This window comes from Anomalospiza imberbis, chromosome 4 (assembly GCF_031753505.1).
Source record: "Anomalospiza imberbis isolate Cuckoo-Finch-1a 21T00152 chromosome 4, ASM3175350v1, whole genome shotgun sequence".
NCBI lineage: Eukaryota > Metazoa > Chordata > Aves > Passeriformes > Viduidae > Anomalospiza > Anomalospiza imberbis.
Genome location: NC_089684.1, coordinates 8,030,192 through 8,049,583, shown reverse-complemented (window position 1 = coordinate 8,049,583; position 19,392 = coordinate 8,030,192). Strand labels below are relative to the sequence as shown.

The 19,392-nt window shown below is 33.6% G+C and overlaps 1 long non-coding RNA gene across 3 annotated transcripts; it reads right to left on the bottom strand.

The window, feature by feature from the left end:
- Window positions 1–755: 755 nt before the first annotated feature.
- LOC137473348 (uncharacterized) lies at window positions 756–2,359 on the bottom strand. 3 transcript variants are annotated; one of them, XR_010998702.1, is made up of 4 exons: window positions 2,096–2,237; window positions 1,914–1,988; window positions 1,277–1,446; window positions 756–952 (listed from the first exon to the last, which is right to left on the bottom strand). It is a non-coding gene; the product is annotated as an uncharacterized lncRNA (long non-coding RNA). The 3 variants fall into 3 exon arrangements; XR_010998703.1 differs by having other exon boundaries at window positions 1,914–2,010; window positions 2,096–2,196; XR_010998701.1 differs by lacking the exons at window positions 1,914–1,988; window positions 2,096–2,237 and adding an exon at window positions 2,244–2,359.
- Window positions 2,360–19,392: the final 17,033 nt, after the last annotated feature.

Here is a 19,392-nt window from a genome sequence, read left to right as displayed (position 1 = left end):
GGTATGCCAAAAAGATGCTTAAGCAACAGATTTTACCATATGATTATGACACCAGAGAGGAGAAATTTAAGTCAGTAAAGACATTATAACAAAAATAGAATCAAATCAATCACTTCAGACTAATGCCAGCCTGGTCTTGTGTACAAACTGCCTGTAAAAAGCATTAGGCGTGTTCCTGGAACATGTCTTCCAGTTTAGTTTCTTCCCAGAAGGATTCTGTGCATGTGCTCTGCAGCTGCAAGGTAATGTGAGACCAAGTATACAGTTAAGTGGGATGGTGGGGACAGCTGCTTCATAACTGCATTACTGATCTCAGCTAAAGCATTAGTGTAGATACACTCCCAGGACTGCTGAAGCACTACCCATTAGGTTAGCTCCTTTTCTGATTTTAATACATCTGTAGAAAAGGAAAAAAAAAAAAAAAAAAAAAAAAAAAAAAAAAAAAAAAAAAAAGAGAGCATTCCTTCTAGTACAGGGAACTGATGGACTCTATCCTCCCCTGTAATTACAGGACTATTCCAAAGACAGTTGTGTCCAAATGCTACATTAAGCAATTTTCAGATCTTAAAAGCTGAATTGTAAGCATAATTTTGCATAGGATTCTTAAAGAGAATCAGGCAACAGTATTAATTTAAATTAAAGCAGAAAGATTATGAGAACCAAGGTAGAAATTTTCATGCCTATAAAAGGATGTTTAACATGAGTCAGTGGAATTTTCTCCCTGAATAGCAAAGGAAGGAACTAGGCGCACACACTCTGTTTCTAGAGCTTTATGGCATTAACAGTACTTGTCACTTATGGCTCTGCAGGTGGTACTTGTATCAAGTAAACTCAGTAGTCTATTGATGATGTTATTCAGTCATAGGCAAGAGGCTAGTGAAGTAGTGGATTCTTTAGGATGTGGTAGAAAAGGATAAGGCTTCTCTGCTTGTCTTCCTTATTTGCTACCATTCTATAACAGGGAAATCATAGCAGACATTGCAGGTAACAAGTCTTCTTCAGTGAAAGATTTCTCTATCCAGCCTAATTCAGCTTGCCACAAAGCACAGTAGCTGCTCAAATAATCACATTTTGGGTTAATTTCTGTCCCTTTGCAACTACTCAAAAAATTGAATAAAAGTGATTGTAAAACATGAACTACATCTGTAAATGGCAAAACCAGAAATAAATGGCTTTTCTACTTGTCTGAGAAAAACCATGTCGAATTTATATTGTAGGGAACCCCCCAAAATCTAGTCCATCCTGGTACTATACTGGGTTAAATAATTGCAGATACCTTTGGTCATGTTTGTGGCTAGCAATCATTGCTTTAGAAGTTCCTGCAGTTACAGAGTGGTCAGAAACAAGACTGTGTCTCAGTTCTCATGGACTGCTACAAGCAGGCATCATTACAGATAAAATGCCTGTCCTGTAGCACCTGGATAGCCATTCCAACAAGCCGGATCCCTTGTGAATAAACAGCAAGGAACTGACATACCTAGTTCTTCAGAATGAATTCATGATGACATTATAAGTGATATTAACACTTGCAAATATTTCTTCTTGGTGGAAACTGAAATCAGAAAAGAGGGGTTCTCTTACAGTGTGCTACTTGACAGCTATTGTCCCCAGTTTTTTTAATATTAGAATGGTACAGAAGTCATCCAAATAGGCATGCTAATAACCCTCAACCTGCTAGGTTTTTATATATATGATCAGTTTTTCCATTGTTGTGCACAGAATAATATTGACTTTCACAATTTCAACCAAAATATTATTTGCCGATAATTTGGAAAGCATATGTGTTGAGTGTGCCAAAAATTGGCATCATAAATCCAAAATTAAATAATAACAATATTTTCCACCATAGGCAGAGGTAGCAGTCTTGATGCTAATGCATGTTTAGCTATATATTCACTATTGCAGAATGACACTTACCTCTTTCTTGTGCCCATGTCATAGGACAAAAACTTCCTAGCTGGTTTTGAATTGCTGTCCCCAAAAAGTATCTGGGGATGCCACAAAACAGAACTAAACTAGAAAGGATCCGCTGCACACTTATCAGAGTGGAGGATGCCAAGCCTTTCACTAGAAAGCTGGTCATGCATTGTGTTACCTAAAGAGGTCACTCCACTACAATCCTACTTATTCTCTGAATTGCAAAATCACTTTCATGCTGAATTATTCTCCTCATTGCTGCTGGGGCAGACTCTGCCTCCTGCTGTAACAAGATTAAGCTCATTCCATAACTGTCTGGACACTACCTTGGGATCTTGGCAGGCTTCCTGCCTTGCTGAAACCAAGATGAAGCATCTGTTGTGCCATTATACAGTCTTGGCATATACATCCCTTAAGAAAGGATATTGTGACATAACCAGTGGAGCACAAAAGCCCTTACTGACTTAAAGACCCACAGGGTTATTGCCATCTGTTTATTAATTAGGTGCACTAGGTCCTGATTGTTACATATGGAATGAACCAGGCTGCTGGAGGCTCAGTCCACTGGAATGCTCCAGTTATAAGTAAAGGATTTTTAAGAAATAGGAAGTGTCCTTGTTTGAATTGCCCAGTCAATGTCTCTCAGTGTTAGAAATCCAGGTAATTATTCCACTCCTTTACTAAAAGGTTTGGATGACCCTTCTATTCTGATCTTGTTATTAAATCTATATTACACTAGGCACACCACTATGGGGTAGAATTATAGTTTCCACTTTCTTTCTCATATCTTCATGGCTTTCTCACCATGACATGTCAGTGGGTTTTTCTGTTTTAATCAGTCAAGACCATTGTTACTCTGTGTGTAGAATCTCCTACTGAAACCATTCATTCAGCAAGCAAAAAGTAAAATCTCCTTAAGAGCCCATGAATATTTTAACTTATATTGTTATATATTCTATGATAGTTTGAAGGACATGCCCAGCAAAGATGCAAAAAATCTGTGTGTCTCTTCCGTAGCACTGTTTAACTGGCAGTGTGTTCTCAGTTAGACTGATAATTATTATTATTAAATTTCAATTCCTTATATAAGCATATAATTCACAGAATTAATGATATACCCATTTTGTAGCTTACACCTTATATCTCTTGGAAGAGGAGGTCTTCTAATCATGATTCTTGTGTCCTTTTAGGACCATCCTTCAGTAGAACAAGAAGGCAGAGGAAATTTCACGTTGGCACTTCCTCTCTATGTCCTCCCAAGTCAGGAAAAACTTCTGCATGGCCAGAAGTGACATCACAGAATCATGGAATGGTCTGGGTTGAAATGGACTTTTAAAGATAGTCTGTTCCACTTGCCATGGGCAGAGTCATCTTTCACTCATTACTGTGTATACACCCATTGCACAGTAAGAGCCTATAAATAGTCACTTTTTTTTCTGATACTTGAAATAATAGGGTACTTCCTTACAGCACCTCTACAGGATAAAGAGATATGATTCTGCATGAGAGCTGAATAATTCCCAAGTATAAGCTCTCCCACCCTTCCAGTAAAAATATTTCTACATCTGAAAAAATATCAATAATATGGCAAATACTGCAGAAAATATATATGTTACTGCAGAAAACTCTAGACAATTCCTTCAGAATTAAAGCAATATTATTTCAATGTAACTGCATCCTGACCTCTAGAAATGGGGTTGTTTAATATTCTTAAAGGTGTTTCTTAATGGCCATATTATACAGTTTCAGGTAGGATGCTTATTGAATAAACTGGTCTGTAGTTCTACCTACAGAGTACTTTTATTTTCAAGATCTAAAACAGTTTCATGGAGCCTGGAGCAAAACAGAAGGAATCTTGCACTGCAGAAAGCTTGAACTTTAAACCTCTGTGGAAATAAATTATGCATATGGATTGCATGTACAGTTTTAAGCTTTAGAAATAATTTTCTATACTGTTATTGATATAAAGATAGCTCCAGACATTAATGTGATTTAACACAAGTCTGTGGGAGCTAACATTGCTAAGGAATGAGACAAAGGAAGTAAAACTGTTGATTGGCAAAGAGGATTTTTCCTTGTGATTGAAATAGGTAAAAAAAAGGAACTTTAAACAAGAAGAAAAAATAATATTCTGCTAATCCATCGGCTTTTCCAACATAAGAATAAAAAACTGAACTATCCAATCAAAACATTCATCAGGCACTTTAATTTTAAAGAAGTAAATAAGCAATAAAGAATGCAAATATAGGATTTTGGTTTTTCCTGGGTATTTTTGCAGTGGAGGAGATAATAGTAATGTTCACAGACCACAGAATATTCTGAATTGGAAGGGACCCACGAGGATCACCAAATCCAGTTTTAAAGTGAATGGCCCATATGTGGGTATAACACCTACCTTGGTGTTATTAGCACCATGGTCTAACCAGCTGACCTAATGAAATACTAAATTTCTATTCAGATATGAAAGCTTGCATACTGTTGTCAATACATTTCTTAACATAAATGTAATTTAAATAACAAATCCTCTCAGGATTAAACCTAAGGTCCTCATTTAGCAGGTGAAAAGCATTTTTTTGCAGACAAATGGTGCTGTACAAGCTGCTTGTTCAATATCTTCTTTATTATAGTATACATTTGGTTAAAATATGAATTCTTTTGATGTGAATCAATGCCTCTTTTAGTCACAGGAAAATTTTATTTTATAAAATAACTTTTTTTTTAGGCACCAGGAGTGTGTACGTGGAATAAGGGATCAGTGGCCTTAGTGTACAAAAGCATTGTCTCAGGACTGTGTATTTCAGTAAGAACATGGCATGGATTTTTTTCTTTATGATGGAATTACCAACCTGTAGGTGATGTTTTCACTTGTCCTATTTGATCACACATTTCTCATCTGTAACTCAACTGCAAAAATCTATTAGTGCTCAAGACTTATCTACCGCTATAGAACTTTCCAGATAACTGAAGGTTGTTCCCTGTCAAAAGTAAAAATTTCTGGTCTTTAAAATACTGGAAGAAACAACTTTAACATCCAGCAATGATTGCAAGTTAAAAAAAATGGCTTTATATGGCCATATCATGATACATCTGAGAATAATGTCATAAATGTAAAGGCATATTCTACATTGCATCTTGTTTAAAGCAAGCTTAAATTATTCATTTGACTTGTGCTATTTATATATTTATATATATATATGTATATATATATAACCTCTTATAGTCTAAAAATAGATTATGCATAAAAAATCATCACTATAGCAAATTAGTGAGTCCAGAAAAGTACATGTGTAAATCTTCTGAATAAGGAAAGCAATTTTTGTGTATTGATTTGTCTAAAGTGTTAAATTACATAATAGCCATGTAATAAAGCATTGAATAATTTAAGTAAATCAATGTTTTCTGAATTTCATACAAGTACAAACTTATGAGGCAGTAAAATAAATCAATATAATAAAAAAAGAGCATTATGTAATGATGAATGTATGAGCTGATAATAACCAGAGGTAAAAATTCTATCATTGTAAAAAACACCTTTCAGTCATCTTTTCTCTATTATTCCCATCAGAAAACATGGTACTCCGTAGCCAATTGATTTTAGCCTTTAAATAACTTTTCATTTGAAAGGCACCTCACAGAAGTAAAAGTGTAACCTTTTTCAAGTTAACATCTTAGGTATGGAATAGTAATGTATATTAACTTCTATGAAACCTCATTCATGCAGTTTATGGTTCCTAAAAAATTACATATTCTGTAGACTTAAAGGAAGCATCACTTCAATTCTTAAATGATTTCCATAATTTTTTCTTTAATCAGTGTCTCCTGGGAAGAAGTCCTAGGTTTCAGGTGTTAAAACTTTTTAAATGTTAAACTTTTTTGTTTGTTTGTTAACAATACTTCTGGCTGCCTTCCAGAAAGTTAGGAGTTAAAAAAACAAAGGAGAAATGCATACATTTTAAAACTGTTCATAAAATTTACCAGAAAAATATATGTACAATTAATTTTTAGAGGGAACAAAATGAGTGTATTTGCAGAGGACAACTGACAATGTTTTTTATATCAGTATTTGTGAAACCCATTGAACTCCTGCTTGATGGCGAAAATATTTAATGGAAATTCCTCCTGATAAATTGCATAATACTGTATTCAGGGATTGTAGATTCAAAAATTTTCTAGAAACACTATGAGGAACTTATATACTTCCAAATACAGGTGATAATACTACAAGATTAACCAGTATCTTGCCTTTAAGATGCACATCTGAAACCATGAGAAGAACAGAATAATTTGTTCTGCAAAGTCATATGAAGAAGTATGATTGGTTCGTTGTTATTTTTTTTAAATAGACTAAACAAATAAGTTTTCAGTATTAATACTAGACAAAAATACTATATCTACATGAGCCATATTTTATATATATTTTTATCCCACGTCATGTAGAATATGTAAGAAGATTTCAAAACAAGGTGTTGGATTTTTTCCACAGAAAATTTTGTCACAAAAGGTAAGTCTGTTATAATAATTGAAAGGTAAATATAAATCATAAATCATAAATATAAATCATACTTTGTGCACCTCTCTCTGTTGATCTTACAGAATTCAGCAGTAGCTAGTAACATCAGTTTGAGGAAGGAGAGCTCTATTTTGGCTTTGTTTAAAAGGAGGGAAAATAAGTACTATAGAAACATGAACTTTATCTGCTTTTTATTCTAATTCAGTTTTTATTCATACAAGCAAATTTACATCATTAAAGATTTTATGTAAGAGGTGTGATTCTGACTCAGGGATTGAAATCCATTTTATATGAAATGCACTGTTTATAAAAACTCAGTATATGTACCTACAGTTATACTTTTAATGAAAATATGAAGAAAAATTACATTAAAAACCCTGTATGACTAAATGCTCTACACTATAATAATCTTCAAAATTTTCACTAGCTTCTAAATAAGAAATTAACTCTATGTTTAAAGTTGTTGATAGTCAAAATACCATGTTACAATCTTTTAACTGAGAAATATGAATAAAGTAGTATTGACTACTGCTTTGATGAAAATCCTACTTTAACTAAATACATTACACTACCTATGATTTTAAAAGGTAAATGTAGTCTTTTTCTACAGATATGTAATTTCAAATTCATTGCAGAAATGACCCGTTATCTATTTTCCCTGAATATCATTATATTTACTTGCTTCTCTATATATTCAGTTCTGAAAAGCACTTCTTGTTAGTTTTGTGTTACTGCCAGAAAATCGCCATTTTTTCCATTGTCTTAGCTCCTTCTGTTCTAAGAGTTCTAGTAATTATATGGTGAATTTGATGCAGTTATCGCCCAACAATTTAATATATATATATGCTAATATGGAACTCCATATAAGAAAAGCCAGAAAGCCTGTTTATTGGACCCAACTGGCAACAGAAAAAATACTGTGCTTTTCAAAAATATTATGCAGCTTTTCTAAAAAGGCAGCAGAATATTAAGGTATTACAGAAGTGAGAGGTTATAGATCCTACTTTCAGCACATAATCCTTTATAACACACTGTTTCACAATCAATTTTTAACATAGATCCAGCTGAACTGTTCAAAATAAAAGTTTTAGAAGATGTAAAAAAAGAAAAATATCACTATTTCCAAATTAGCATGGACAAATGGCTTCCTTGGAGCTCCACTACTGTAGTCTTCAAAATATGTTTGTCTTCAACAGGATAGACAATTGTGAATCATACAATGTTTTGGGTTCTTAATAACAAAGACCTCCATCATGGGCAGGGATATTTGACCAGGTTGGTCAGAGATCCCATACAACCTGTCTTTGCATACCTCCAAGGATAGTGAACCCACAAATTTTCTGGGCAATGGGTCTCAGTATGTCATTACCCTCACAGTAAAAAACTTCTTACTAACACCTACTCTTAATCTCCTTTGAATTTAAAACCATTCCCTCTTGTCCTAGCACTCTCTGCTTTTGTAAAAAGTCACTTTCCTTTCTGTAAGCCCCCTTTAAGCATGGCAAGGCCTCAATGAGCTCTCTGTACAAACTTGTCTACTTCAGACTGAACAACCCCAGCTGTCTCAGTGTGCCTTCATTGCAAAAGCTCTCCAGCCCTCTGAGACTCTTCATGGCTCTCCTCTGAACCCAGTCTATTTCTGAGGATGTCTTGTGCTGAGGAACCCAGAGCTGGACAAAGTACTCCAAGTGGAGTCACACAAGAGCAGAGTAGAGAGGAAGAATTACCTTCCTTGACCTCCTGGCCACTCCTCTTTCCATACAGCCCAGCCTTTTCTTACAGCCCAGATCACAGCTGGCCTTCTAGGCTCTGAGCACATGGAAGTGACTCGTGTCTAGCTTTTCATCCATGATAACCCCCAAGTCCTTCTCATCATGGCTGTTCTCAATGAGTCCTTCTCCAATTCTGTATTCATGTCTGGGATTGCCATCATCCAGGCACAGCACTTTGCACTTGGACTTGTTGAACTTCATGAGGTACTCATGGGCCCACTTCTCGTCTTTGTTCACATGTCCCTGGATGGGGTTCTGGGGTTCTTCCATATCATCTGCACCCAATATCACTATGACATTGATAAAGATATCAAAGAGTACCAGTCCCCACACAGAGATCTGAGGGACACCACTTGTCACTTGCCTTCACCTGAATGCAGAGCCATGGCTGCAACTCTCTGGATGAGTCCGTCCAGCCAGTGGTTTATCCATTGAAAAGTCCACCCTTCAAATCCATGTCTCTCCAATTTGGAGATAAGGATATCATATGTCACTGTCTTGTAGAAGTTTTCCCTTGTTGACTGCTCTGTTATCATAGAAGGCCACCAGACTGGTCAGACATGATTTTCTTTTGGCTGTCTCAGATCACCTCCTGAACTTGCTTTAACATTGCTTCCATGAGGATCTGCTCTGTGATCCTCCCAGGTACAGAAGTGAGTGAATGAGCATGGTGAAGCGTGTCTTGATGGGAAAATGGATTTTATTCCTTAGTTACCAGCTTCCACACATCGTAATGTATGTAGATTTTTGCTTTAACTTTGTGTATATTTGAATTACACTTTTAAAATGGAATTTGAGTTTATCAAAAACATCAGTTTGAAATAGTCAAGAAGAACTCCATACAATGGCAGAAATTTACTTATGATATTTTTTGAGAAATGTTCTATTTGAGTATAAGTACTTAGTAGTAGCAGTAAAAGACTTGACATGGATATTCATTGTTAATAAGAGAATATATAATACCATTGTATCTATTTTTATATGCCCAAATGCACAGACAAGAGTCAAATCTGTAAATAATTTTAATGACTACAACACAATTGTGACTACAAATTTTTACATTTATGTTGTATGGGTAAATAACAGAATAAGAATTTTTCTATTCTAAATGAAAGTTATTACACAGGTTCTCTTGTCTTTCTAGTCCAGCGTGTGATAGAATGACTGATGAAAATCATATACCTTGCACAAAAGAAAAGCACATTCTGGCAAATATTTGGACTGCCCTGGCTTCCTTCTTTATTTAAAATTATTTCTTTGGGTTGTTTGTTTGGTTGGTTGGCTGTTTTGGTTTGGTAATTTTTGTCACTGGTTTTGGTGCTGGCTGAGTTCTGTAGGTGCTTTCTTGGTCCTTGATGTACCTGGTTTTTTTCCAATACTACTGTATAAGACCTTCATACTGAACAAAACACATTCCAACAGGAGATATCCAAATGATGTTGATTGCAGAAAATCCTCTGGAAATTTAAGAAAAAATTTTCAATGCACTGTACAAAAGGAGAAGCGTTCAAACAGGAACGAACCTTTCTTGTTCACTTCCTTTTAATGAAATATCTGAATGCACAGAATAACAGCCCTAATTTGTTACTTTAATGCAATTGGCCTGATTTCATGAATATGAGTTAGAACTCTTTACTCTAAGAATAAATCTGTAGAGGGTAGTTAGTATTTCCTATAAATAATTTTCCATGTTGAGGCTGAAAATGTAGCACACTGTGTACATAATCCTGCTCTATGGAAAATTGCCCCTTTGCACTTTCCTTCCATGTTCTAGCCCAAATGCATTTCCCCTACATTTCTCTTTGGCTTCAACAAAACACCCTGGCCCCCTGCATTTCTATCCTGAACAGATCAGTGGAGAAAAAGTTACCTTGGTAAAGGGATACTGCTCGAATTCTGTCTCATTTCAGTCTCTGCTCTTGATTCATGTTGGTACCTACTGGAACACAGTCTGTGTAAAGGACAGTCAAAAACTCGCCAGAGTAAATGGAACAAGCTGTACATGGTTAGCATACAAATACTTTCAAACTACAAAAATGTGAGTAAAACTCCCAGTTCATATCAAGTTTTCTGGATGCAGAACCTTCCTACTGGGAATACAGGTTCCAGGAGCATATTTTGAAAAATTACATGTAGGCATATTTTTTAATGTAACCCTTAATGAATATTCACTGACTTAGACTTCAGTGAAAACAGTGACATATCTAAGTATCTATAACTGCCAAATTTCCCTACTTTGTCATTTAGTTAAAATAGTACTGGATTTTAACAATTTCTTCCGACATGCAGACTTCCACTAGAAACATCCAAATTGCATTGGTGTCTTCTCATATTTGATCCCTAATCTTCCTATATTCTCTCTGATAGTAGAATATTGTACAATAATACTCCTTCAATCTTAAACTGCATGTCGCTTATTTATTAATGTTAGAGTTATTTTTAAGCAGGTTATTTTTAATTTGTATCCTTTAGGTGGGGAAATCAAAATGCTCCACTGCTGCAGGAAACTCAGAATATGTTGGATTCCACAGTTTACCAATTCATTATAAAAATGTGTACTAATTCATGGTCAGACCCTAAATTAGTCATAGTGCTGAACAAAAAAAAAAAAAAAATTTCTCTTTTTTTCCCCACCAATGTTAATCCAGTTTTCAAATCATGTCTGTCTTACAGAGGTGATCTGTGAATATGTGTTCACATGGCTGCGAATTGATCTAGGGAGCAATTAGTTCAACTTCTCAGAGTCAATGCAGCATTGGGGACTGACAGTAAAAGTAATGCTAAGTAGTAATTTTGAATCTTCCAACAATTATAAAAGAGACAAGATATCAGAAGTTGCATTAATAGAGAAAACATTCTAAACCAACTAAAACAATAATTGAGAACATTTTAAACAAAAAGCAAACATACAGGTCCCTGAATGAAAGAGGAATTTGTGGATGGCAAAATATCGATTTTAATTTTTTTAGCCTCTTCCTAGTCCCCAGTTATCAATGTAAGTTGTATATATAGACTATTAAAACTACTGAAAGTTAAGAAGAGTGAGAATTGTTAAAAAAGGAGTTTCACTAAACTGAACCTTGGTAAGTAAAGATAAACTACATGCAGAGTACAAGGACAATGAAAGGAGTAGATGCTGTTAGTGGTAAATGTTCTAGAGGAAGTATGAAGGAAATTTATATTCAGATACATATTCAATAAATCACAGATATTAAATAGCATTTGTCCATTTCCAAATGTTTTTTTTTTTAATTCACTGCAATTATCCATAATATTTACAACAATTTTCTATTCTCAGGAGTGTTGATGGTATTAAATATTATCACACATAGAATTTCTGAAACCCTGAACGAAAAATTTGGTGCATGAAAATAAAAAAAAAAAAGTAAAAGGAAGAGGAAAAGCTCTAAAGAAAGTATAGCAATTACATACTCTTGCCAGTAATATGCCAATTCATTTGCTCATATTATTCTGGTATTTTGATTAGGTTTAATGAGAGACTGTAGAAAAATAGATTAATATTAAATTGATGCCTAAAGACACTTTGCTTTTTATACCTTCTTTAAATCTTCATAACTTTTCAGGTTTTTGATATATAGTTGTATAGTTTAAACCACTTCTCACACTTTAGAATAGTAGATTACCCTTTCTCATACATAGTGCCATCTTAAAATTCTGCTTAGTTTCGTTTTCAAAAAAAGAATGTCTAACAAGGACACCCTGTTTTGCACTAGCAGATGGGACGCATAAAAAAATATAAAGTTAGGAGCCCTTCCAGGGACTTCAAGGGGCAAGCCCAGGCCTGGGTTACCAGGACAACCAGTTTCCTATTGGTTTTACTTGCTAGATAGACTAATTAATTACATTTATAAAAAGTGTAGTAATCCGATGCCATGAGTACACATACCCATATTTTGTGCACCTGAAAAGTTTAATTAAAGAACTATTTTTTACATTACCACCATTAATATTGTTTGGAAAGTTTGTCTTTTGATTCCAGGCAACAAAAACATCAAAGCACTTTCATATAATTGAATTAGGGGAGTCTTACAGCAATTCTGAAGCAAATTATGAATAAAATAAGTATTTTTATTATAATTTTTCAATTAATAAAAAAGACCAATTTAGGACAGGATCTTTGATGCTGCAAAAAAGTTGTACAAACTATTTTTTGAATTTACTAGATAGGAAAAAAGCATATGAGAACATATTTAGTCTGTGAAATGGCTTGTCTGAATATGTATAGCTGTTAAACTAGCTTTTCTCAGAGTAATCAATGATATTATAATTTTCAAGAAAGAGATTCTGATTTTTTTTTTAGGTCAAATAGTCACCAGAAAAAAAGAAAAACTTTAATGTATACAATTCATAGTTCTTTTTTAACCAAATCTATCAATATAATACTTAAAATTTAAATATTTGAATGTATTGCACCACAGAAAAACAATATATGCAGCATTTTCCTTCCACCAGTTCCCACAGTGTTTAAAATATATATTGTGTAAAATATGATTATCAAGTTGTGCGCAAGATGCCACAACAAATTGAAACATCGGTGTCCCAAACTTTGCTCAAAAAGAGAGACCAAACTCTGCCCAACTTCTGATTTAGAAATACGGAAGAGATAACAAGTCATATTTAATTTTCCCATCTTTTGATTCTTAAAAAAATGTTATTATTTGCCAACAATTCTTTAATGACTAAGATATGAAAATGTTACCAGCTCATTTAATATATGAAATATAAAATTAAGATATTAATTATATATTAAAATTATATTGATTCCTTTCTCAATTTTCCTTTTTTATGATGTAGCACATTCATTTTGTATTTCTAAAGAATTCAGTAGGTATCCCTGATATTGTTATATAAACTCTACAGTTTATAGAGTTTATAAACTGTATTTATAAGTTATTTCATTTTCAGATGTCAAGTTCCAGTGTTCCTTTTTTATAGTATTTAAAAGTTGATAGCAATTCTGGCAGGAAATACCTGTTGTCAAATATAATCACATGTTCTTATAGCTAGTCATGCCTATGATTTTGGTTTAGGCAGTATTCATAGGTCTTCATCTGGTCACTCTGAAAGGTAGCACATGCTCATTTTATAGTAATTAAAGCCAAACACAAAAATGATCACTGAGTAATGTGTACAACAATGTAACATTTCATATACAAATAAGAGAATTTATTTATGAACCATTGTGCACCTATGATGAATCTAGTACCTATCTACTTTTAGACATTTTTAGATTTATTTTTCAAAATCTCTTTGCTTTATTTTTAATACAGAATCATCCTTCTATGTTATTATCTTGGCTTTACCATTCAGTAAACAATCCAAATATATTATCATAGTTTTTTTATTTTTTTAAACAGACATTGTAACACAACTACTAAAAGCATTGTTTTCCAAATAAAATCCCCTTAAAAGCTTATCATGCCTTGTAGTGCATATTTAAGTTCTTTCTCCAGGTGATCACAGAAACAAAAAAGGCACCATTTTACTAGCATAAAAACCTTCTGCCTTTCTTTTTGTTTATTCTCTTTCACCTTCACTACTTATTTCTTGACTTTTTATTGATGTATTTTATGACTTAAAATAATGAATATTTATTATGAGCTTGAAAATGGATTGTAAATTGTGTTCATTTATCTAATATATTTTCACTTCTCAGTATTTTTGCATAAAAAAGTTGAATATATCCTTTACAGCCTTCTTTTCAAAGATATTATTATCAAGAGTATAAATATGCAAGAGCATACCTGGCTGCTTTTTAGTTGCCTTTATGTTTATAGATTCCTATCTGTTGGTAGTCAAACGATAAAGACAAGCTAGGTGATTAATTTTTCCACTGTGGTAATCACATTGATTTAGTTCATATTCATGACATTTCATATTGTTAACAGTCAATGACCCCAAATTAATATAGGAACAGTTTTGGCAAACCAAAGCACAATCTGACAATGCATTTACAACTATGATTGTGCTCTTACCATGCTGAGACTGAAATGTCAAATATATTGGGAACGAGGGAATAGTGCACGTATAGAAGAAAAAAAATTAACTATATGATTATACTTGAAAGTTAAACTGTTGTTACTGAAAATCAGCACTCTAAACATAGTGCATATGACCACTGAGAACAAATAAAAGCTAAAGATGTATATTTGAGAAATATGAAAGCATAGTACAAGTGCAGAACACCTATGGAAAGCCACAAAAAGAACCTTAAAGAATTAATGAAGTAGCATGCTATCATTTATCTGACGATTTGCAATCATAAATCCCAGTAATGATGATGACACCTTTATTGCTCAGAAATAAATTTTCTAATTAAACTTTTGGAAAATGAAAACCGAAATACTAATCTTAGAAATTTTGTTTTAAGGCAAAGGGTCAATTCCTTTGCAGCCAAGAACTGCAGAGTAGCTACACCTGATTTTTGTACATTTCACTGTGGCTGCTGGTTGAGAGCTGAGATCATGTACTTAGATTTTGTGTGCATTACGGATCCATCTGTTCCTCCATCTGGCAAAGAAAAAAAAAAAAAAGAAAATTAAGAAAAAGAAGTATAGGAATGCTTTATAAACTCTTTTCACCAATACACCAGTTGTTAGCTTCCTGCTGGTAGCCCTGGTATAAGCTTCATTGGGTAATTATTTCAAGTAGGAAACAACCAACCCACATGTTCAAAAGTAATTACTAGCTCAATTAACCATCCAGAAGCAGGTAATTTTTTCTTAAGAAGCAGAAACAGAAGAGTTTTAATATTTGTGTGTCTTTAATATAAGCATTTATAGCATCTGTACAACTTTACACCTGCACATATTTTTGTAACTGAAACAAAAATTTCATACTAACATAAATGGTTTATATTGATAATAAATCATGAAGGGTCATCTGAAATTTGCCAGGTATTTTTTGTGTAAAGTGTAATATTAGGTCTGTTGTTATTTAACATTTTTATTACTTATTTGAAGATAAGGAGAATTACGTTCACACATAGTATTAAATTGGGAAGTACTATACACTCAGCTGAGGACAACAGCAGGGACATGAGAAGTCAGAGAAGCACAAGTAGGAAATAACAAAATAGACAAAGTAAAGAACTGGCTGATGCATCTGGGGAAAAATAAACCAGAACCAGGACAGTACAACTGGGGAGAACTATGAAAGCTGGCACACTCTTAAGAGATTTAGGGGTAGCAGTGAGCAGCAAACATGAAAACAAATCTGAGTCAGAGACACAAATAACAAAGATGTACCTTTCCAACAGCTTCAGAAATCTGCTTTCCTTCTTTGAACAGTTAATCTCCAGCAGATATCATGTTTTTATCCATCTACTTAGTTCTGGTTTTTGCACATTACCATGAAAGATAAAGTGTCATTATTATAAGAATATAGGTCCCCATAAGGCCTTGTCTTGACTGATTCATAAAGTTTTCAGTGGTTTAAGCTTCATTTTGTGTGGTCTGTCCCAAATATCAGCAAAATGAGCCACCTAATTCACTATAAGGAGCAATGTGATATAAACAGGGAGATGGTCTTATTAGCCTATCTCTGAAATCTACATTCCTTAATTCAGCATTTTCTTACTTCAGAAACTTGAAAATACTGTTAAGCTGTAGTTATTTTGCTCAGCTTTAAAAATGCTTTCAGATTCTTAACCTCAAAAAAGCTTTTCTATCTGCAAATTTTTATTTTAGTAGCATAAACATAGAAAGACAATGATGTGATATGAGGCACAATGTGAAAGAAGTTTTGAGAGAATGTCCCTTTTCAAAGCCATTTCATTCTAAGTACTATAAAATTACTTAAGCCTGCCTATTTCACACTTTAGTCATCAAACAGTCAACATTTTGTAATACATTTCCACACCTTTGTATTTTTTAAATATTTAACTTCTCTGTCATTATACGTAATATATTAATAAGTCTTGTTTTCCTTTACTGCATATGGTAAGAGACAGGTGCTCCAATTACATAATGTGTTTATGGTACATCTATATTGAATATTTTTTTTCTATGTGCTCTACCAAGTAAAAAGATATAACAGTCAATGCTCATAAAACCAAACACTGTCCCATCTTTTGTTTTTTTGTTTTTTTTTTTTTTTTTTTTTAATTTAACAAAAAACATAGTTCCAGGACCTAAATTCAATGAAATTTGTTCTATGACATTAGAATGTATTTTCTTCATACACCTGCCAGTAAGAGAGAAAACTATGAATTGTCTGAATAATGGATCTAGTGCAAGCTGCCAGTCATCTTATATATTCTAAACCCTTCAAATGCAAGTAACCTCTCAACCAGAAGTTGATTAGATTTACAAGCATGTAACAGTGCCCAAAATGGTAAACCACATCTCTCTATAAATGAAGAGAGATAGCTTACAACAAAAAAAAATTAACTTCCGAGACATTTATAAGACTTGATTCACACCTATCTATTGAGAACAAGGAATTTTATAGATAATTGTACTAATGCTTCTCTGAGCTGAATGAGTATCAGAAATCTCAGTGCAGACATGCCTGTATATTTGGCTGCAATGTAGTGTTAGAAAATTCAAGCAGCTTCTAGCATTGCAATTAAACTAATTTAGCTACTAGATAAAGTTTAGCTATAGGACTGCACAGATTCATGTCAGACAGTCCTGTGAAAAAGAAGGGAATTTCAGCTCTAATGTCAAAAAACTTTAATCAGAACAGAAGAGGTGAAGGTAAAAAATTCTTCTCAATTTACAATAAATTCCATGGTGGAATGAGATTGTCATTATTATTTAATTGGGATTTTTAACTCAGCTATAAAATTGACTCCAGACTAACATGCATCCTGAACCAAGAAGAAACTCAGTAATTCACTGATACACCTTTCTTGCATTCTAAATCTTTCTAAAATGTGTATGAATGTGCTTATAAAAGACATGATCTTACTTATATGCTCATTTCAGTATTTTCCACATATGCCTTATTCTGAAAAAAAAAAAAAAAAGCTGGGGTGGGGGGGAAAGAATACATCAAATAAATACAAATTTCAAAGCATAAGCACAGAAATATATTTCATTGGCTTTTTACAAAAAAATTTATCAACCCTTGTGACTATACATGCTTTGTTGTGATGCCTGAAGTGCTAAATACTATAGCTGGCAGGATGAGAATATTTAAGAAGGTATGAAAGACTAACTGCATTTAAAACACTATTTTTCCTTGACACTGCTAGCAAGATGGCTTGACTGAGATAATATTTTTTCTTCTCCACTTTACAAATAATTTATGAATTCTATTTAGTTGTACTACTTTGTGCCTACCTTACAGAGAAAAATTGTGTTCTTTCTCACGGGCTTACAGTTATTAGCAATATGAGTGAATTGCCAACCTTCTGCACATTGTAATGGGCACAGTTTCTGTTCCAAAGGACAAAAAGAATAATCTCTCTATGAAAAATTGTTTGACTGCTCATAGAACTGAAGCAGTCTACCAATGAGTTGACCATTCAGTTCTGTACAAGCAGCTCAGCTGGACCAGGGTCCATTGGATGGAAAAATTGTGCTTTAGATTTCTTCAGAAATCATGTGGAAACGCTTCAAATTAACAACTGGAGAGAATACTGCAGGCTGTTCTTCCACTGTTGAGTCTTATTTAAACAGTTTCCATAGGACTGGGCACCATAAAACAAGACATGTTGGTGCCTGCAGTTAAGGAGTCAGTCCTACTGTTGGCTTGATCTTTGCTAACCATTAGGAATGTACTTTTCACTTCAAGAGTACTGCAGCATGGCTAGGCTTCCCAGACAGTCTGTGAAATCTCCTGCCCAGCAGTTTTTCAGTAGTCATGTACATGAAGCTCCAGCTTACCTGCCACTGCCCCCACTTCAGGACGTAGTCGGAAATAGATAGAGGGGCATTCCTCTAGATGCCCCTTCCAAATTTTATGGGATTCCATAACTCATAATTATCTGCTTTCAGGGAGTCACCAGTGTAAATGTGATGTTCTAAAAAGACTGAAGTATATGAAGCTTGTTTTTTTCTTTTTTTTTCTTGAAAAGAAAAAGGAAAAAAAGTAGAACTAAGTGTTTTTCAAAAAATAATAGATAAGTACTGATTGTTTTTACTGAAGTGACTTTATTAAAGTCTAAAACAGTATAGAAGACAGAATTCTGAAACAAACCAAAATACCCATTGAATCAGCACAATTTTTTTTTGTAAACACAGCACAGATAAATATTTCATTAATGATAGCACTGTTTTATAGTTTATTACAGTAAAAGAAATATATATTTTAATAGTACTTTCTCTTTTTCACAGTGGAACTGTAGTATTTAGAAAGAATCATACTCTTTCTGCTTAGAAAGATGTTTTTTTCTGAACACAGATAAATGCAGTATCTCCCAGACTGGACAGATGAACATATTGAAGCTATAGTTCAAAAAACTCTTTGAGCAATCTGAAAGGATTATTGACTTAATTGCTCTAAACTCTTGGACATAGTCATCTTGAACTCACATTGGCTGAAGAACACTCAGTTGTGGAGGAAACAGGTACAGATTCCATGCCTGACACAGTTCTAGCTATGTGATCCATCCACTCTTTATTTTATGAAAAGGAAAAATACACTTTGACAACAAAGATTATAGCTACAACTCTAATTTTATTCTAGATTAAAAGAATAGTCTTAAGGGCAGCTAATTCCTCCCACTCTCCTACTCAAAATAAATAAATGTATACCAAATTTTATGAAGAATTATCTGCATCTAGATGACAGTCTTAACATCACTATGCCAATGAAGGCCTTAAACAACTTTTTGAAAAGCAGCTGTCACATATATGATTAAAAAAGAACACCAAAAAATGGTTGCATTTTTCGTTAATTTTCTGCTCTTGTAAATTGATGGATCTATCTGGGTACATTAGGATTTCACTGGATGTTTAAAAGAAACTGCTCTAGATGAACTTGAAAGTTTTGCATCATGTTATGAATTTCATTGATAATGTGTAAATTTAGGAAATAGTTAACTCTACCTCTAGCCTAATCTGTCATAAAGCAATATTATTTTTTACAGTGTATTAATTTTGTCTATTTAACTAGATTCAATGTGAAATTTAAACTAGGACAGTGACATTCACACATGATATACAGAATCTATTACCTATTTCTAATTTAAAATGCTGTCAAAATCAGACTAGCGACATGTCT